Here is a 19,732-nt window from a genome sequence, read left to right as displayed (position 1 = left end):
TATGCAAGTGCTTTTACTGGATGCGCCACTCGGGAGTCCAACCCAGCATTTCTCAAGGAATTTAACACTTTGCGCACCTGGTCTACATGGCTCTCCCAATCCACACTAAAAATGACCAGATCATCTAGGTATGCAGCTGCAAAGTCCTCAGCACCCAGCAACAGTCAATCTACCATTCGCTGAAATGTGGCAGGAGCGCCATGCAAACCAAATGGCATAACAGTATATTGGTACAGACCAAAAGGGGTTATAAAAGCAGCTATTTCCTTAGAACTTTCAGACAGTGGAACTTGCCAATACCCACGATATAGGTCCAGTGTTGTAATAAATTTAGCATTTCCCAGTTTCTCTATTATATCATCGATTCTGGGCATTGGATAAGCGTCAAATCTCGAACCTTTGTTAACTTTACGAAAATCTACACAAAGTCTTGTACTACCATCCTTTTTCGTTGCGAGAACTATGGGAGAAGCCCATTCACTCTGTGAAACTTCAATAACCCCAGCTTCCAGCGTTTGTTGAATCCCCTGTTTCAGTCTCCCGAATGCATTCAGGTACTCTATAGGGCTTTTGACGATTTGGATTTAGGTTACCTGTGTCTATGTGATGTTCAATTACAGTGGTTCTCCCAGGCTTACATATTATCACATCAGTATACGATTTCAAAAGGGAATCCATTTCTGCCCTTTGAATCATAGACAGTTCAGGACCAATTATAACAGGTTTGTCACTTGACAAGTAAAAACAGTGTCCCCAAATTATCAAACTCCATATCCAATGTATCCCTCTCACAATCAGATAGTGCTGAAGCTACAACATTCACACCCTTCGGTTGGCACCAATGCTTTAGTAGATTCACATGCCAGATTTGCTGCTTCTTTTTCTTATCAGGAGTAGCTATCTCATAATCCACTTTCCCAATTTTCCTAATTACCCGGTATGGGCCTTGCCAATGGGCCAACAACTTATTCTCAGAACTGGGTAAAAGTAACAATACCTCTGAGCCTGGATCAAAATCTCTATCTTTTGCTCTATGATCATACCAAGTTTTCTGTTTTGTTTGAGCTTTTGACATATTCTCTTTCACAATATCTGTCATACTAGCAGGTTTCTCTCTCATTTTAATCAAGTAGGAAACCACACTCTCTTTAGTTGTAATTGCATTCTCCCATGTTTCTTTTAACACATCTAGAGGGCCTCTTGGCTGACGACCATAGAGCAACTCAAAAGGTGCAAAACCTGTTGAGTCCTGTGGCACCTCCCTATAAACAAATAACAGGTAAGGCAAATATTTGTCCCAATCTTTAACATCATCCTGAACAAACTTTTTAAGCATTCGAATTAATGTGCCATTAAATTTCTCCATAAGACCATCGGACTGTGGATGGTAAGGGCTAGTTTTAACCCTTTGCAGTCCATTTATTAAGTGCGCGTCAGGCGCGTCAGGTCCAATTTATTTTCACACGCGCAGTTAATTTTAGACGCGCTGTTTAAAATGTATTTTTCCACAGTCAAACGGGTTTAAATGGCCCTGCAAATCAACAAAGCACTCACTAGGCTTCTCCAGCCCCACCACACCCTTTCGTTCGCTATCGCTTTCATCTATGTAAGAAATAAATAATAATAAAAATAATAGTCATACATACCAATCAATCATCTCCGGATCACTCGTTTTATCACCAAACTCCTCAATAATGCGATCAAATTCATTATTTTATTACTATAACATCTGAAAAAAGCTCTGCAAATGTCCATGATAGTCTCTGTGCGCTGACGCACTCAGCCAGCTTGTTTACTATGAACGCCCCGTTATCTGATACCTGATACCATGTATGACTATTCATGAGATACGCCTTTTTTTTTTTTTTTTTTTTTTCCGACTTGTTTCGGCTCCTGTCGCTCCCACTCGGCAATTGAATGGTTTTCTCGGCTTTTTCCGGAGAAAAAACGACTAGAAACCCGTTTTTTGCGTTGCTATAATGATGTCGGACCCAGTCCGACAATGGACCGCAAAGGGTTAATCCTTTTTATACCCAACATGTTGTACGTTTCCTGCAATAAACTTGACAAAGTTTGTACCTTGGTCCATTAATATTTCTGATGGAATTCCTGACTGAGAAAAGACATGTACCAACTCTTGAGCAATGTGTTTTGCATCTATAGACTTCAGAGGGATTGCTTCTGGATACCGCGTGGCATAATCGCAAATAACTAAAATGTATTTGTAACCAGACCTACTGCGATCCAAAGTGCCCACGATATCCATAGCAATCCTACTGAAGGGTCCAGTAATCACAGGTAATGGAATTAATTTAGCTCTATCAGTTATCTTGTTTACAGAGGTTTCCTGACACAATTCACATGATTGACAGTATCGCTTTACATCAGCGTACAGTCCCGGCCAGTAAAATTTTGAAGTCACTCTACTCACAGTCTTGTTGCGGCCCAAATGGCCAGCCAAAGGAATACTGTGTGCTAGCTCCAGGATCAATGCTCTGCATTCTTGAGACACCACCAACTGCTCAACACTATCTCCATTAGTCAGGTCAAGCCGCTGCCTATAAAGTTGGCCCTCCTTCAACAAAAACTCACCCTGGCTGTCTTCTGGCTGCAGGGTATGAAACAAGGGTTGCAAAGTGGTGTCCTGACGTTGCAGTTCTCCAATGTCCTGACTGGTCAACTGATGTATCTCCAACTCCATAACATCACTCTCCGCTAATGAAAGAGTGGACCCCTGAATTGTTCCTGGATCCTCCTTGTCCCATCAGTCTTTTCTGCTCTACGCTGCCTTCGAGTTTTATATAGTTTGTGTGATACTGTAAACAAGTCATCTTGAAAAACTTTAAAAGGCTATTCCTCTAGTTTGCTTGCCTGTTGGGCTTGTGCCCTAGTAGTTACGCATACAGTTTTAGTTAAGCACATCTCCATTAACTTCTGGAATATAGGACTGTCCTGTCCAATTACAACTGGTCTTGGCAAGGTCGGCACCACACCCACACAAAGCTGATGTCTTTCGCCCTGAATCTTAAAATTCAATTGGGCAGTGGGGTAATATTGTTTATCCCCGTGTACACACTGAATATGCAGCCTTTTCAGTGTTCAATTTATCAGTCCTTACAAAATCTTGCTCTACCAGCGTTTGATTACTTCCACTGTCTATTAGCGCTGTAACCATATGCCCCTCCAACTCAAGTTCAAGTAAAAAGGGACCAATATTCAACTCACTGTCTAGTTGTGAAGGCTGCTCCAACCCCTTGTTCTCACAACATGCACTGGTGGACGTGGTATCTCGCTTCGCACAGCAATCTGCAGCTCTTTCTCCCACACAGCCGCAGTTGTGACACTTATAAGGAAACGGTTTATCAAAATTCCGCTGTGGCCTCTCCACCCGTTCCCATTTCTCAGACAAACATCCATTCTGTTGCGATCCAGTACTGTTTTTCTTTTCAAATTGCACAAACCTTTTATCATACTGCATATTTCTCTTTTCACCTTGCACTCCACTCCTTGCAACAGTATAATCATCAGCAAGTTCTGCTGCTTCCTGGCCCGATTTAGGCTTGCGTTCTTTAACCCAGATTTGAACTTCTGGAGTTAAAACTTTCAAGAGTTGTTCCATAATTACTACTTCAAGGACATTGTTAATATTTTTCTCTTCAGGACAAATCCACTTATTACACAAGTCATTTAAACGTACATATAAGTCTCTGAAACGTTCATCCTTTTGACAAGCGGCTTCCCTAAACCTCAGTCTATATGTTTCTTCACAGATATAGTACCGTTTCAAAATTACTTCTTTAACTCTTGCATAATCTTCTCGTGCCATACTAACATATGCAGCGTGTGCTTTACCAGTTAACTGTGGTACCAACCTTACAGTCCACGTTGCCTCTGGCCATTCACATAATGTAGCTACTCTTTCAAACAAGGTTAAATAACATTCAATATCATCTCTTCAGATAACTTCGTTAATTTCAAACCTGTCCACACTCTTGCATCAGATGCTGGAGCCCCGGACTGCTGCTGTGGCGTTGACGGTTCCTGTGCTGAAGAGGACGCTCTGCTAACATTGCACTGCTGCATCAGCATTTCCATCCACTGCGGCCGTTCAGCTGCTTCCTCCCTTCGGTTTCGTTCCGCTCGTTCCTCCTGGCGCCTTTCCTCTTCCTGGCGTCGGTTTTCCAATTGCATAAAAATGCGAACATGTTTGCAGATTCGCCCCCTGTTACTGCCACATCCCTGGCTAGTTTAGACGTGCTCTGCTTCCCTTTCCTGGCACCCGATTTTCGTGTAGATGCCTGCTGTAGCTCTGGTTCCAATCTTTCGTTTGCTGATTCTTCCGTAGAATCCCCACTGACTATATTACTCTCTTTTCAGTTTCTTGTTCACGTGCTGCTAGTTTCACTCTGGTCAATACTCTTTCTGCCATTTTGTAACTTTGCTTACAAGTTTAAAAACTCTCGGCACAGTTCGAAACTGTCCAAACGAAAATAATCCCACGTAGCTGCCACCAAATGTTGCGGCGCCGAGCTGCGTTGTCCCGCAGACTATTACAAAACTTAGAGAATCAGGGTTCATATCACTTCCTATGGCAGTGTTGTGTGCAGAGCAGTAGTAATTCAGTCACAAGCAGTAATTCAGTTCAGAATCTTTACTTAAGAAATGTTCCATAAAAACAGCAGCATATAGACAGCAAGCCTTTCTTTTAAAAACAATTCATACCTCTGGATAGTCAAGTGCGGTGATATTGTAAACAAATCCAAAACAAAGTGCGTAGTGCAGTATCCAGACACAGACAGTGTGCAAACGTGCTCAAAACTAACACAGTTCGAGGTTATAGTAGATTGCAATATTTAAAAACAACAAAAGTGCAAACGTGCTACAGCTTCTACACTCAAGGTCCACGATCTTTTACGTCCGGCGGCCATCTTCCTTTTATTGACCTCTGACCTCTTCCCAAGTGAATAAACATTTAACAGACATTTAAAAATATTTAACCGTCAGTATTTCATACATTTTATATACAAATTACATTTTAAAAACAGACGTTAAAAATCAAAGCACGCAATTAAATAAAAGGGTTTGTTCGTTATCTCCAGACAGCTAAACTGTCACAAGGGGACAGGTGCAGGTTAATAATGAAATGTCCAACAACATATTCACTATCAAAAACCAGTCCGTAGCTTCCCCTTTGTACTACCAGAACTCCTCCCCGCGATCAGCCCGGCGCCATGTCCAGTCGCTGTCTTGCATAGTATTAATTTGAGGCACCTCTGTGTGCAGAGCAATAACTTGCATAGTATTGATTTGAGGACACCTCTGTGTGCACAGCAATAACATGCATAGTATTGATTTGATGCACCTCTGTGTGTGGAGCAATAACTTGCATAGTATTGATTTGAGACACCTCTGTGTGCAGAGCAATAACATGCATAGTATTGATTTGAGGCACCTCTGTGTGTGGAGCAATAACTTGCATAGTATTGATTTGAGGCACCTCTGTGTGCAGAGCAATAACTTGCATAGTATTGATTTGAGGCACCTCTGTGTGCAGAGCAATAACTTGCATAGTATTGATTTGAGGACACCTCTGTGTGCAGAGCAATAACTTGCATAGTATTGATTTGAGGCACCTCTGTGTGCAGAGCAATAACTTGCATAGTATTGATTTGAAGACACCTCTGTGTGCAGAGCAATAACTTGGACAGTACTGTTCACTTAAGAAACAGTCAGAAATGAGTCATGGAAAAGAGATCTACTGAAAAAATTAATTTAAAAGCAGGTGATCAGCCCTTCTTAATCTGTGTAAATAACAGAGATTAATTGTACTGTAACGCGCATTCTTGTGCTAAACTCTTAGCCTTTCAGATACGTTTCCTTCTGTAATATTAAGCAACAATGTCACAATAATAAACAAAGTATTGCACACGATTACAATCCTGCCCAGTAACACAGTGACTGTTCTGACACACTCAGTTACAATGAGACAATATAAACCCAGTATGAAGCTGATTGAAGTTGAATGAATAGAGAGAGAGACACTTACTTCAGGTCTTGTCAGTGGGATGTGCAGCACGGCTCTAGTGCTCTAGTCACTCGCTCTGACCGTCTCCTCAGTGAATGTGTCCTTTCTGCTCTTCAGATCTGAAAATGTGTTTGTTTAGTTCAAGGTTCATTTTTTTTTACATATATTATTTGCTTTAGTTCACTTTCACAGATGTATACTGTACTATGAGATTACAAGAATACAGATTAAGATACTGTGAAAGGAGTCGTCCAAGAGGAGGGGGCAATTTCACCCCCCAGGTGATCAAGGAAGTGCAGCACTATCTGAAAGCAAGGCTTGTAAACCCGTATTGTAACCTTGTGTAGTACCAGATATCCTGCATCAAAATAAAAACGTGTTTCTTTGAGGTAGCAATATTAAAAACCCTGTGTGACGCTCCACAGCACGAGTTTGGAACTGAGGTCTACCTCAGTGTTTAAAATGATACCAGCAGAATAAAACTAGTGAAGGAAACAAAGATACACTTCATTGAAAGAATGTTTAAACATGATTTCAAACACATTAAGAAGGACAGAAAGCCGGGTTTCCATGCGTGTTCATGTAAGTGTGAAAATGGGATAGTCACTGTATTAACGTTTTGGAATGCGCTGCTTTTACAATCATTACGGTACACGTGCACGCACTCCACTCAGTGAAATAATTGTTTGATACTAAAAATATATTTGATCTCGTTTATAAAAAAAAAAAACTTACCCTACTGCTAGTCTCTAAGTTCCACGCGGTCTCACGAATAGAAAAATAACATGCACGACAAAAATAGCCAGACCGCCAAAGACAATATTTACTCGCTAGATGTTTTCAACACGAGCTCAATCTGTCTGCAAACCCGCCACTCGAGCAGCACTGAACCCGCGGCACGGAGACTGCAACTGAGAGATATGAATAAAAACAAACACGCCGCTTCACAAATACAACACACACACACACACACACAAAAACAACGCGCTCCTACCACACTACAACCCGGACCTTTCAAAATAATACAATATAACAGCGCTCTGTAGTTTATAAACACATTGTAGAGCTCCATGCAGACTCTCTCACCTCCTCTCTGCTCTCCCTCAGTGTCTGAACGGATAAAACAACGCGCTCCTACCACACTACAACCCGGACCTTTCAAAATAATACAATATAACAGCGCTCTGTAGTTTATAAACACATTGTAGAGCTCCATGCAGACTCTCTCACCTCCTCTCTGCTCTCCCTCAGTGTCTGAACGGATAAAACAACGCGCTCCTACCACACTACAACCCGGACCTTTCAAAATAATACAATATAACAGCGCTCTGTAGTTTATAAACACATTGTAGAGCTCCATGCAGACTCTCTCACCTCCTCTCTGCTCTCCCTCAGTGTCTGAACGGATAAAACAACGCGCTCCTACCACACTACAACCCGGACCTTTCAAAATAATACAATATAACAGCGCTCTGTAGTTTATAAACACATTGTAGAGCTCCATGCAGACTCTCTCACCTCCTCTCTGCTCTCCCTCAGTGTCTGAACGGATAAAACAACGCGCTCCTACCACACTACAACCCGGACCTTTCAAAATAATACAATATAACAGCGCTCTGTAGTTTATAAACACATTGTAGAGCTCCATGCAGACTCTCTCACCTCCTCTCTGCTCTCCCTCAGTGTCTGAACGGATAAAACAACGCGCTCCTACCACACTACAACCCGGACCTTTCAAAATAATACAATATAACAGCGCTCTGTAGTTTATAAACACATTGTAGAGCTCCATGCAGACTCTCTCACCTCCTCTCTGCTCTCCCTCAGTGTCTGAACGGATAAAACAACGCGCTCCTACCACACTACAACCCGGACCTTTCAAAATAATACAATATAACAGCGCTCTGTAGTTTATAAACACATTGTAGAGCTCCATGCAGACTCTCTCACCTCCTCTCTGCTCTCCCTCAGTGTCTGAACGGATAAAACAACGCGCTCCTACCACACTACAACCCGGACCTTTCAAAATAATACAATATAACAGCGCTCTGTAGTTTATAAACACATTGTAGAGCTCCATGCAGACTCTCTCACCTCCTCTCTGCTCTCCCTCAGTGTCTGAACGGATAAAACAACGCGCTCCTACCACACTACAACCCGGACCTTTCAAAATAATACAATATAACAGCGCTCTGTAGTTTATAAACACATTGTAGAGCTCCATGCAGACTCTCTCACCTCCTCTCTGCTCTCCCTCAGTGTCTGAACGGATAAAACAACGCGCTCCTAGCACACTACAACCCGGACCTTTCAAAATAATACAATATAACAGCGCTCTGTAGTTTATAAACACATTGTAGAGCTCCATGCAGACTCTCTCACCTCCTCTCTGCTCTCCCTCAGTGTCTGAACGGATAAAACAACGCGCTCCTACCACACTACAACCCGGACCTTTCAAAATAATACAATATAACAGCGCTCTGTAGTTTATAAACACATTGTAGAGCTCCATGCAGACTCTCTCACCTCCTCTCTGCTCTCCCTCAGTGTCTGAACGGATAAAACAACGCGCTCCTACCACACTACAACCCGGACCTTTCAAAATAATACAATATAACAGCGCTCTGTAGTTTATAAACACATTGTAGAGCTCCATGCAGACTCTCTCACCTCCTCTCTGCTCTCCCTCAGTGTCTGAACGGATAAAACAACGCGCTCCTAGCACACTACAACCCGGACCTTTCAAAATAATACAATATAACAGCGCTCTGTAGTTTATAAACACATTGTAGAGCTCCATGCAGACTCTCTCACCTCCTCTCTGCTCTCCCTCAGTGTCTGAACGGATAAAACAACGCGCTCCTACCACACTACAACCCGGACCTTTCAAAATAATACAATATAACAGCGCTCTGTAGTTTATAAACACATTGTAGAGCTCCATGCAGACTCTCTCACCTCCTCTCTGCTCTCCCTCAGTGTCTGAACGGATAAAACAACGCGCTCCTACCACACTACAACCCGGACCTTTCAAAATAATACAATATAACAGCGCTCTGTAGTTTATAAACACATTGTAGAGCTCCATGCAGACTCTCTCACCTCCTCTCTGCTCTCCCTCAGTGTCTGAACGGATAAAACAACGCGCTCCTACCACACTACAACCCGGACCTTTCAAAATAATACAATATAACAGCGCTCTGTAGTTTATAAACACATTGTAGAGCTCCATGCAGACTCTCTCACCTCCTCTCTGCTCTCCCTCAGTGTCTGAACGGATAAAACAACGCGCTCCTACCACACTACAACCCGGACCTTTCAAAATAATACAATATAACAGCGCTCTGTAGTTTATAAACACATTGTAGAGCTCCATGCAGACTCTCTCACCTCCTCTCTGCTCTCCCTCAGTGTCTGAACGGATAAAACAACGCGCTCCTACCACACTACAACCCGGACCTTTCAAAATAATACAATATAACAGCGCTCTGTAGTTTATAAACACATTGTAGAGCTCCATGCAGACTCTCTCACCTCCTCTCTGCTCTCCCTCAGTGTCTGAACGGATAAAACAACGCGCTCCTACCACACTACAACCCGGACCTTTCAAAATAATACAATATAACAGCGCTCTGTAGTTTATAAACACATTGTAGAGCTCCATGCAGACTCTCTCACCTCCTCTCTGCTCTCCCTCAGTGTCTGAACGGATAAAACAACGCGCTCCTACCACACTACAACCCGGACCTTTCAAAATAATACAATATAACAGCGCTCTGTAGTTTATAAACACATTGTAGAGCTCCATGCAGACTCTCTCACCTCCTCTCTGCTCTCCCTCAGTGTCTGAACGGATAAAACAACGCGCTCCTACCACACTACAACCCGGACCTTTCAAAATAATACAATATAACAGCGCTCTGTAGTTTATAAACACATTGTAGAGCTCCATGCAGACTCTCTCACCTCCTCTCTGCTCTCCCTCAGTGTCTGAACGGATAAAACAACGCGCTCCTACCACACTACAACCCGGACCTTTCAAAATAATACAATATAACAGCGCTCTGTAGTTTATAAACACATTGTAGAGCTCCATGCAGACTCTCTCACCTCCTCTCTGCTCTCCCTCAGTGTCTGAACGGATAAAACAACGCGCTCCTAGCACACTACAACCCGGACCTTTCAAAATAATACAATATAACAGCGCTCTGTAGTTTATAAACACATTGTAGAGCTCCATGCAGACTCTCTCACCTCCTCTCTGCTCTCCCTCAGTGTCTGAACGGATAAAACAACGCGCTCCTACCACACTACAACCCGGACCTTTCAAAATAATACAATATAACAGCGCTCTGTAGTTTATAAACACATTGTAGAGCTCCATGCAGACTCTCTCACCTCCTCTCTGCTCTCCCTCAGTGTCTGAACGGATAAAACAACGCGCTCCTACCACACTACAACCCGGACCTTTCAAAATAATACAATATAACAGCGCTCTGTAGTTTATAAACACATTGTAGAGCTCCATGCAGACTCTCTCACCTCCTCTCTGCTCTCCCTCAGTGTCTGAACGGATAAAACAACGCGCTCCTACCACACTACAACCCGGACCTTTCAAAATAATACAATATAACAGCGCTCTGTAGTTTATAAACACATTGTAGAGCTCCATGCAGACTCTCTCACCTCCTCTCTGCTCTCCCTCAGTGTCTGAACGGATAAAACAACGCGCTCCTACCACACTACAACCCGGACCTTTCAAAATAATACAATATAACAGCGCTCTGTAGTTTATAAACACATTGTAGAGCTCCATGCAGACTCTCTCACCTCCTCTCTGCTCTCCCTCAGTGTCTGAACGGATAAAACAACGCGCTCCTACCACACTACAACCCGGACCTTTCAAAATAATACAATATAACAGCGCTCTGTAGTTTATAAACACATTGTAGAGCTCCATGCAGACTCTCTCACCTCCTCTCTGCTCTCCCTCAGTGTCTGAACGGATAAAACAACGCGCTCCTACCACACTACAACCCGGACCTTTCAAAATAATACAATATAACAGCGCTCTGTAGTTTATAAACACATTGTAGAGCTCCATGCAGACTCTCTCACCTCCTCTCTGCTCTCCCTCAGTGTCTGAACGGATAAAACAACGCGCTCCTACCACACTACAACCCGGACCTTTCAAAATAATACAATATAACAGCGCTCTGTAGTTTATAAACACATTGTAGAGCTCCATGCAGACTCTCTCACCTCCTCTCTGCTCTCCCTCAGTGTCTGAACGGATAAAACAACGCGCTCCTACCACACTACAACCCGGACCTTTCAAAATAATACAATATAACAGCGCTCTGTAGTTTATAAACACATTGTAGAGCTCCATGCAGACTCTCTCACCTCCTCTCTGCTCTCCCTCAGTGTCTGAACGGATAAAACAACGCGCTCCTACCACACTACAACCCGGACCTTTCAAAATAATACAATATAACAGCGCTCTGTAGTTTATAAACACATTGTAGAGCTCCATGCAGACTCTCTCACCTCCTCTCTGCTCTCCCTCAGTGTCTGAACGGATAAAACAACGCGCTCCTACCACACTACAACCCGGACCTTTCAAAATAATACAATATAACAGCGCTCTGTAGTTTATAAACACATTGTAGAGCTCCATGCAGACTCTCTCACCTCCTCTCTGCTCTCCCTCAGTGTCTGAACGGATAAAACAACGCGCTCCTAGCACACTACAACCCGGACCTTTCAAAATAATACAATATAACAGCGCTCTGTAGTTTATAAACACATTGTAGAGCTCCATGCAGACTCTCTCACCTCCTCTCTGCTCTCCCTCAGTGTCTGAACGGATAAAACAACGCGCTCCTACCACACTACAACCCGGACCTTTCAAAATAATACAATATAACAGCGCTCTGTAGTTTATAAACACATTGTAGAGCTCCATGCAGACTCTCTCACCTCCTCTCTGCTCTCCCTCAGTGTCTGAACGGATAAAACAACGCGCTCCTACCACACTACAACCCGGACCTTTCAAAATAATACAATATAACAGCGCTCTGTAGTTTATAAACACATTGTAGAGCTCCATGCAGACTCTCTCACCTCCTCTCTGCTCTCCCTCAGTGTCTGAACGGATAAAACAACGCGCTCCTACCACACTACAACCCGGACCTTTCAAAATAATACAATATAACAGCGCTCTGTAGTTTATAAACACATTGTAGAGCTCCATGCAGACTCTCTCACCTCCTCTCTGCTCTCCCTCAGTGTCTGAACGGATAAAACAACGCGCTCCTACCACACTACAACCCGGACCTTTCAAAATAATACAATATAACAGCGCTCTGTAGTTTATAAACACATTGTAGAGCTCCATGCAGACTCTCTCACCTCCTCTCTGCTCTCCCTCAGTGTCTGAACGGATAAAACAACGCGCTCCTAGCACACTACAACCCGGACCTTTCAAAATAATACAATATAACAGCGCTCTGTAGTTTATAAACACATTGTAGAGCTCCATGCAGACTCTCTCACCTCCTCTCTGCTCTCCCTCAGTGTCTGAACGGATAAAACAACGCGCTCCTACCACACTACAACCCGGACCTTTCAAAATAATACAATATAACAGCGCTCTGTAGTTTATAAACACATTGTAGAGCTCCATGCAGACTCTCTCACCTCCTCTCTGCTCTCCCTCAGTGTCTGAACGGATAAAACAACGCGCTCCTACCACACTACAACCCGGACCTTTCAAAATAATACAATATAACAGCGCTCTGTAGTTTATAAACACATTGTAGAGCTCCATGCAGACTCTCTCACCTCCTCTCTGCTCTCCCTCAGTGTCTGAACGGATAAAACAACGCGCTCCTACCACACTACAACCCGGACCTTTCAAAATAATACAATATAACAGCGCTCTGTAGTTTATAAACACATTGTAGAGCTCCATGCAGACTCTCTCACCTCCTCTCTGCTCTCCCTCAGTGTCTGAACGGATAAAACAACGCGCTCCTACCACACTACAACCCGGACCTTTCAAAATAATACAATATAACAGCGCTCTGTAGTTTATAAACACATTGTAGAGCTCCATGCAGACTCTCTCACCTCCTCTCTGCTCTCCCTCAGTGTCTGAACGGATAAAACAACGCGCTCCTACCACACTACAACCCGGACCTTTCAAAATAATACAATATAACAGCGCTCTGTAGTTTATAAACACATTGTAGAGCTCCATGCAGACTCTCTTACCTCCTCTCTGCTCTCCCTCAGTGTCTGAACGGATAAAACAACGCGCTCCTACCACACTACAACCCGGACCTTTCAAAATAATACAATATAACAGCGCTCTGTAGTTTATAAACACATTGTAGAGCTCCATGCAGACTCTCTCACCTCCTCTCTGCTCTCCCTCAGTGTCTGAACGGATAAAACAACGCGCTCCTACCACACTACAACCCGGACCTTTCAAAATAATACAATATAACAGCGCTCTGTAGTTTATAAACACATTGTAGAGCTCCATGCAGACTCTCTCACCTCCTCTCTGCTCTCCCTCAGTGTCTGAACGGATAAAACAACGCGCTCCTACCACACTACAACCCGGACCTTTCAAAATAATACAATATAACAGCGCTCTGTAGTTTATAAACACATTGTAGAGCTCCATGCAGACTCTCTCACCTCCTCTCTGCTCTCCCTCAGTGTCTGAACGGATAAAACAACGCGCTCCTACCACACTACAACCCGGACCTTTCAAAATAATACAATATAACAGCGCTCTGTAGTTTATAAACACATTGTAGAGCTCCATGCAGACTCTCTCACCTCCTCTCTGCTCTCCCTCAGTGTCTGAACGGATAAAACAACGCGCTCCTACCACACTACAACCCGGACCTTTCAAAATAATACAATATAACAGCGCTCTGTAGTTTATAAACACATTGTAGAGCTCCATGCAGACTCTCTCACCTCCTCTCTGCTCTCCCTCAGTGTCTGAACGGATAAAACAACGCGCTCCTACCACACTACAACCCGGACCTTTCAAAATAATACAATATAACAGCGCTCTGTAGTTTATAAACACATTGTAGAGCTCCATGCAGACTCTCTCACCTCCTCTCTGCTCTCCCTCAGTGTCTGAACGGATAAAACAACGCGCTCCTACCACACTACAACCCGGACCTTTCAAAATAATACAATATAACAGCGCTCTGTAGTTTATAAACACATTGTAGAGCTCCATGCAGACTCTCTCACCTCCTCTCTGCTCTCCCTCAGTGTCTGAACGGATAAAACAACGCGCTCCTACCACACTACAACCCGGACCTTTCAAAATAATACAATATAACAGCGCTCTGTAGTTTATAAACACATTGTAGAGCTCCATGCAGACTCTCTCACCTCCTCTCTGCTCTCCCTCAGTGTCTGAACGGATAAAACAACGCGCTCCTACCACACTACAACCCGGACCTTTCAAAATAATACAATATAACAGCGCTCTGTAGTTTATAAACACATTGTAGAGCTCCATGCAGACTCTCTCACCTCCTCTCTGCTCTCCCTCAGTGTCTGAACGGATAAAACAACGCGCTCCTACCACACTACAACCCGGACCTTTCAAAATAATACAATATAACAGCGCTCTGTAGTTTATAAACACATTGTAGAGCTCCATGCAGACTCTCTCACCTCCTCTCTGCTCTCCCTCAGTGTCTGAACGGATAAAACAACGCGCTCCTACCACACTACAACCCGGACCTTTCAAAATAATACAATATAACAGCGCTCTGTAGTTTATAAACACATTGTAGAGCTCCATGCAGACTCTCTCACCTCCTCTCTGCTCTCCCTCAGTGTCTGAACGGATAAAACAACGCGCTCCTACCACACTACAACCCGGACCTTTCAAAATAATACAATATAACAGCGCTCTGTAGTTTATAAACACATTGTAGAGCTCCATGCAGACTCTCTCACCTCCTCTCTGCTCTCCCTCAGTGTCTGAACGGATAAAACAACGCGCTCCTACCACACTACAACCCGGACCTTTCAAAATAATACAATATAACAGCGCTCTGTAGTTTATAAACACATTGTAGAGCTCCATGCAGACTCTCTCACCTCCTCTCTGCTCTCCCTCAGTGTCTGAACGGATAAAACAACGCGCTCCTACCACACTACAACCCGGACCTTTCAAAATAATACAATATAACAGCGCTCTGTAGTTTATAAACACATTGTAGAGCTCCATGCAGACTCTCTCACCTCCTCTCTGCTCTCCCTCAGTGTCTGAACGGATAAAACAACGCGCTCCTACCACACTACAACCCGGACCTTTCAAAATAATACAATATAACAGCGCTCTGTAGTTTATAAACACATTGTAGAGCTCCATGCAGACTCTCTCACCTCCTCTCTGCTCTCCCTCAGTGTCTGAACGGGTCTGTCTCCCACAGAACGAGGAATATACCAATCACAAAATACAAACCGATCAGCGCGGTTTAACAATTCATCTAATATGAACCGCAAAGGGAATTGTGATACCGGGGATCTTTTAATAAAAAATGAATATGACTTTCAATTTTAACATCATAATCGAGCTGTTTGTAGCTCTATATTTTTCCCACTGAATACAATTTGAATTCAGGTAACTCCTCCCCCATGCCGGAGTTGGTATAGTCCTTTCTCTATCAGGCGGCAGCAGCGTCGATGCAGCGAGTTTCACGCAGATATATAATCTGTGTTTCGTGTAATTATATTGATATTTCCCGTCCTCTTCTTCCGAATGAGATGTTCAAACACTAACGCGATACCCCTGATAATGTTTTTAGAAGTATATCAGGTTAATTCAAGTTGAGCGCCGTTCTCACAAACAGATCCACAATGGCGCAGGCATGCTCGCAGTTTCATAGCTTTCTCTTCGCTAGTCTTGCAGGTTCAGGGCGTGTGAACTTGTTTTTGGTAAATACAGCACAGGGTCGCAGAAAGGTCATTCTTTACGAGTAAACTTCCAGGCAGTAACCTCTGCTATTTCTACCCCATGCTTTTATTTCGTTTCTCTTAAACTGTATTCTTGTGTCCTATTCTTTATCCAGGACAGTATTCCTCCCTGCTGTCCAGCGGCACAGATTTAGAATCTTCCTCAGACTGCGCTGCGAACTAAACCAGGCAACAGAGCCGCGTCCACAGCAGCAGAAGAGTCACCAGCAATGAGACACGCCAAGGAGTGCGCTGCTCTGTGAGACTCGAGGGGCCGCATTATCAAAGCGCTTCCTCCAGGCTTTAATTAACTGCTATTGATTTAAAAAAGGACAAGACATCATGTTAATGTTACAACATGAAAATCTAAACACACTGAGAGTGCTGAAGAGGGCTTGAAATACAGTGTATTACTCAGCTGTTTGGTTCTAGTTTTGTATTCATTCAGGAGAAGCAACACGAGTGAAGGTGAATAAGCAGCCTACAGAATGTGTGCATTGCAGAAAGCGTTTATTATTAAAACATGACGAGACATCTCTCAGGTTTTATTAATAACACCAGTATTCTATCTGAGTGACAAGTTACAAGTTAAATTGCAACAAAACCGTCAAAATGTAAGTGCTTCAATGTATCCAGTAGGTGGCACCAAAACACTGTTCAGCTTTTACATTGTACAGTTTAGACTGCATTGGTTGATAATGTACATTCCTGCTTGAATGAGTTCAGTAAAAAGGGGCGGGCCTAGATATTTCAAACATAATTACTGATATTTTTGTGATACAATACACACATAAAAACAATGTGCTCCACAATATAAAGCATTCTTTAATTCTTAGTTTAAACTGCTGCATAATAAAGTGAATGTACACAAACATTTGTGTTTAGTTTGTAAGTCTTCAAATAGATTATTATGTTTAACTCATTTTGCTTTTTAAATTAGGCTTTCAGTGTTCTACTATGCCACTAATGGGAAAATGTAAAATAAGTTGATGGCTGATCGAAACAAAATCATAAGAACGTTTACAAACGAGAGGAGGCCATTCGGCCCATCTTGCTTGTTTACTTGTTAGTAGCTTATTGATCTCAGAATCTCATCAAGCAGCTTCTTGAAGGATCCCAGGGTGTCAGCTTCAACAACATTACTGGGGAGTTGGTTCCAGACCCTCACAATTCTCTGTGTAAAAAAGTGCCTCCTATTTTCTGTTCTGAATGCCCCTTTATCTAATCTCAATTTGTGACCCCTGGTCCTTGTTTCTTTTTTCAGGTCAAAGAAGTCCCCCGGGCTGACATTGTCTATACCTTTTAGGATTTTGAATGTTTGAATCAGATCGCTGCGTAGTCTTCTTTGTTCAAGACTGAATAGATTCAGTTATATTATCCTGTCTGCATATGACATGCCTTTAAAACCTGGAATAATTCTGGTTGCTCTTCTTTGCACTCTTTCTATCCTTTTTGTAGCAAGGTGACCAGAACTGAATGCAATATTCTAGATGAGGTCTTGCTAATGCATTGTAAAGTTTTAACATTACTTCCCTTGATTTTAATTCATCACTTTTCGCTATATACAGTGCCTATAGTAAGTATTCCCCCCCCCCCCCCCCCCCCCCCCCTTGGATGTTTTCACCGTTTGTTGTGTTACAACCTGAAATCTTGATGCATTTAAATGGGATTTTTTCTCCTTTGATTTACACAACCTACTCAACACTTTCAACGTGTGGAAAAATGGGGGGGGGGGGGGGGGGGGGGGGTGAAAAAACAAATCAATTAAAAATAAAAACCTGAAAAGTCTTCATTAGATAAGTATTCACCCTGTTTGTATTGGGAATGTGTTTCTTTGTGAATCTATAATAAAAGATGTCTCGATGTCTTGCACAGTATTGATTTGCATGTTGGGTTGGGTTTGACAGTGTGATCTCATTCATGTGCAGGTGTTAATACAGCAGCACCTTCACATCGAACGAGCAGGACACAGAGACAGAGAGCAGCTACTCCACTCACTAGTAATCAGTAAGCACACATCTCAATGATTTTTCAAATGTTCTTTCATTTCTTTATTTTTCTATTCCTCTGAAGGTGGTGGATTGGAGACCAGTCCTCTTTATGTCTCCACAGAGCAGGGATAACACAAGCAGAGGCAATGGGAGCTTATGGAATATTAGTTTGTTTAAAAATAAGCGACTTAGCCACAATTTATATTTAAAGGGATTTTCCATCACATTAATCTGATCAGCCTGACTTGTATTTTCTTTTATAAAACGTGCAGACTGTAGTCCAGCAGCAGACCTCAGTGTTGTGACTGTATACTGAGGATAGTCTTATTATTGTTTCCATAGTGTAACATGTGTACTCCACACTGGTGATTTTGAAACCCATGTGAACTGTCTGTAAGGGATAAACCACGGGAAGTGTTGACTCGGTAAAATAATCCTCCGTTTCGAGTGCCGTTAGGCACGAGATGCTGTGGATTATTTTACCGATTCAACACTTACCGTGGTTTATCCCATTTTTAAAACATTTCTGTGACGTCAGCCTTTGATCTTTCAGTGGATTATATCTACGAATCGTCTAACTAAAGTGGCAGCGTGGCTTTGAAGAGAAGGGGAGTGCGGGGCAGATGAATTGTTGATAAACGAATCCACACTTTGAGCTACGAATCCACAGAAAACTGTGGATTCGTTAACAAACCACAGTCACAAACAATTGACAAAAAAAGCGCGTGTCTTTTTAATAAGCAGCAATTAAAACAACAATTAGCTATACTTTTATACCGTTTAAACATAATTGATTTCCAATTTCAGCACACAGTTCAGTACAATATATGTTCTTGTGCTTCATTGCTGGGTCATTTAAGAAATTTAAAGTGCGTCCCTGCAGTCTTAGAAAATGCTGTCTACACATTACAAGTTCCTATAGTGAATTACCACCGTACTCCTCTCCGTTACATTTTCTTACTTCTGTCACAAAACAGCTAAGGCTGTATGACAAAGCAGCATGATCCATATTGACTAAATCTCCACTAATTACACGCATCTCAGATTTAAAGTCAGCTTTTGAATTCCTTTCATTTAACCAAACTTCAAACAGATTCACAGACCATTTACATTTTGCGCGCGAGTACTTCCAGAAAATCGATCGCTTGCAAAGATATTCACCTCTTCATCCGTTTTAGGTGCAGCAAAACGCTTACTTTCCGCTTTCTCCTTTGTTTTTTTCATTCTTTTTATTTTTCTAATGCCCCCTTCATGGTCTAAATTTAAAACAAAGTCCTCGTTGCTATCTTCACTTATAACACAATATGTTGTCTGTGTCAGTGGGATATCAGGATCAGACTCGGAACTCATGACGGCACACCAGCAAACGCATACACAATGTAGCCTATTAATAGAAATGTCAATTATCTAATTAGAGTTCAATTACTCTCATTATTGAACAATTCTCAATTAGGAAGAAATGTTTTGAATAGTTAAATAATCCCTTAATTGGGCCTATAATTTAAAATTAGGGCTGTCAAACAATTAAAAAAAAATAATCGCGATTAATCTCACGATTAAAAAAATTAATCTTAGTTAATCTCAGTTTTAATTGCATATTACATTGTAACAATTACTACATCCATTGAATTTAAATGTGTTTTATTACTGATGCTATTGTTTTTATTATCCTTAACTGTAAATAAAATTGTTTAAAATGTATTTATTT

At 42.3% G+C, this 19,732-nt stretch overlaps 1 protein-coding gene across 1 annotated transcript in view; it reads right to left on the bottom strand.

Annotated features, from left to right (window-relative positions):
* The window catches only part of LOC131722717 (zinc finger protein 23-like), a 37,503-nt gene extending 21,832 nt beyond the window's left edge, over positions 1 to 15,671 (bottom strand). Inside the window, exons 1-2 of the mRNA XM_059015719.1 lie at positions 15,464 to 15,671; positions 6,047 to 6,144 (exon numbers count right to left, since the gene is read on the bottom strand). The gene's annotated coding sequence lies outside the window, so the exon portion shown is untranslated. The remainder of the gene's footprint in view (positions 1 to 6,046; positions 6,145 to 15,463) is intronic.
* Positions 15,672 to 19,732: the final 4,061 nt, after the last annotated feature.

The sequence above is a fragment of the Acipenser ruthenus genome, chromosome 51 (assembly GCF_902713425.1).
Source record: "Acipenser ruthenus chromosome 51, fAciRut3.2 maternal haplotype, whole genome shotgun sequence".
Taxonomy (NCBI): Eukaryota; Metazoa; Chordata; class Actinopteri; order Acipenseriformes; family Acipenseridae; genus Acipenser; species Acipenser ruthenus.
Note: the sequence above shows the minus strand (reverse complement) of the source record. Positions and strands in the feature narration are given on the sequence as shown.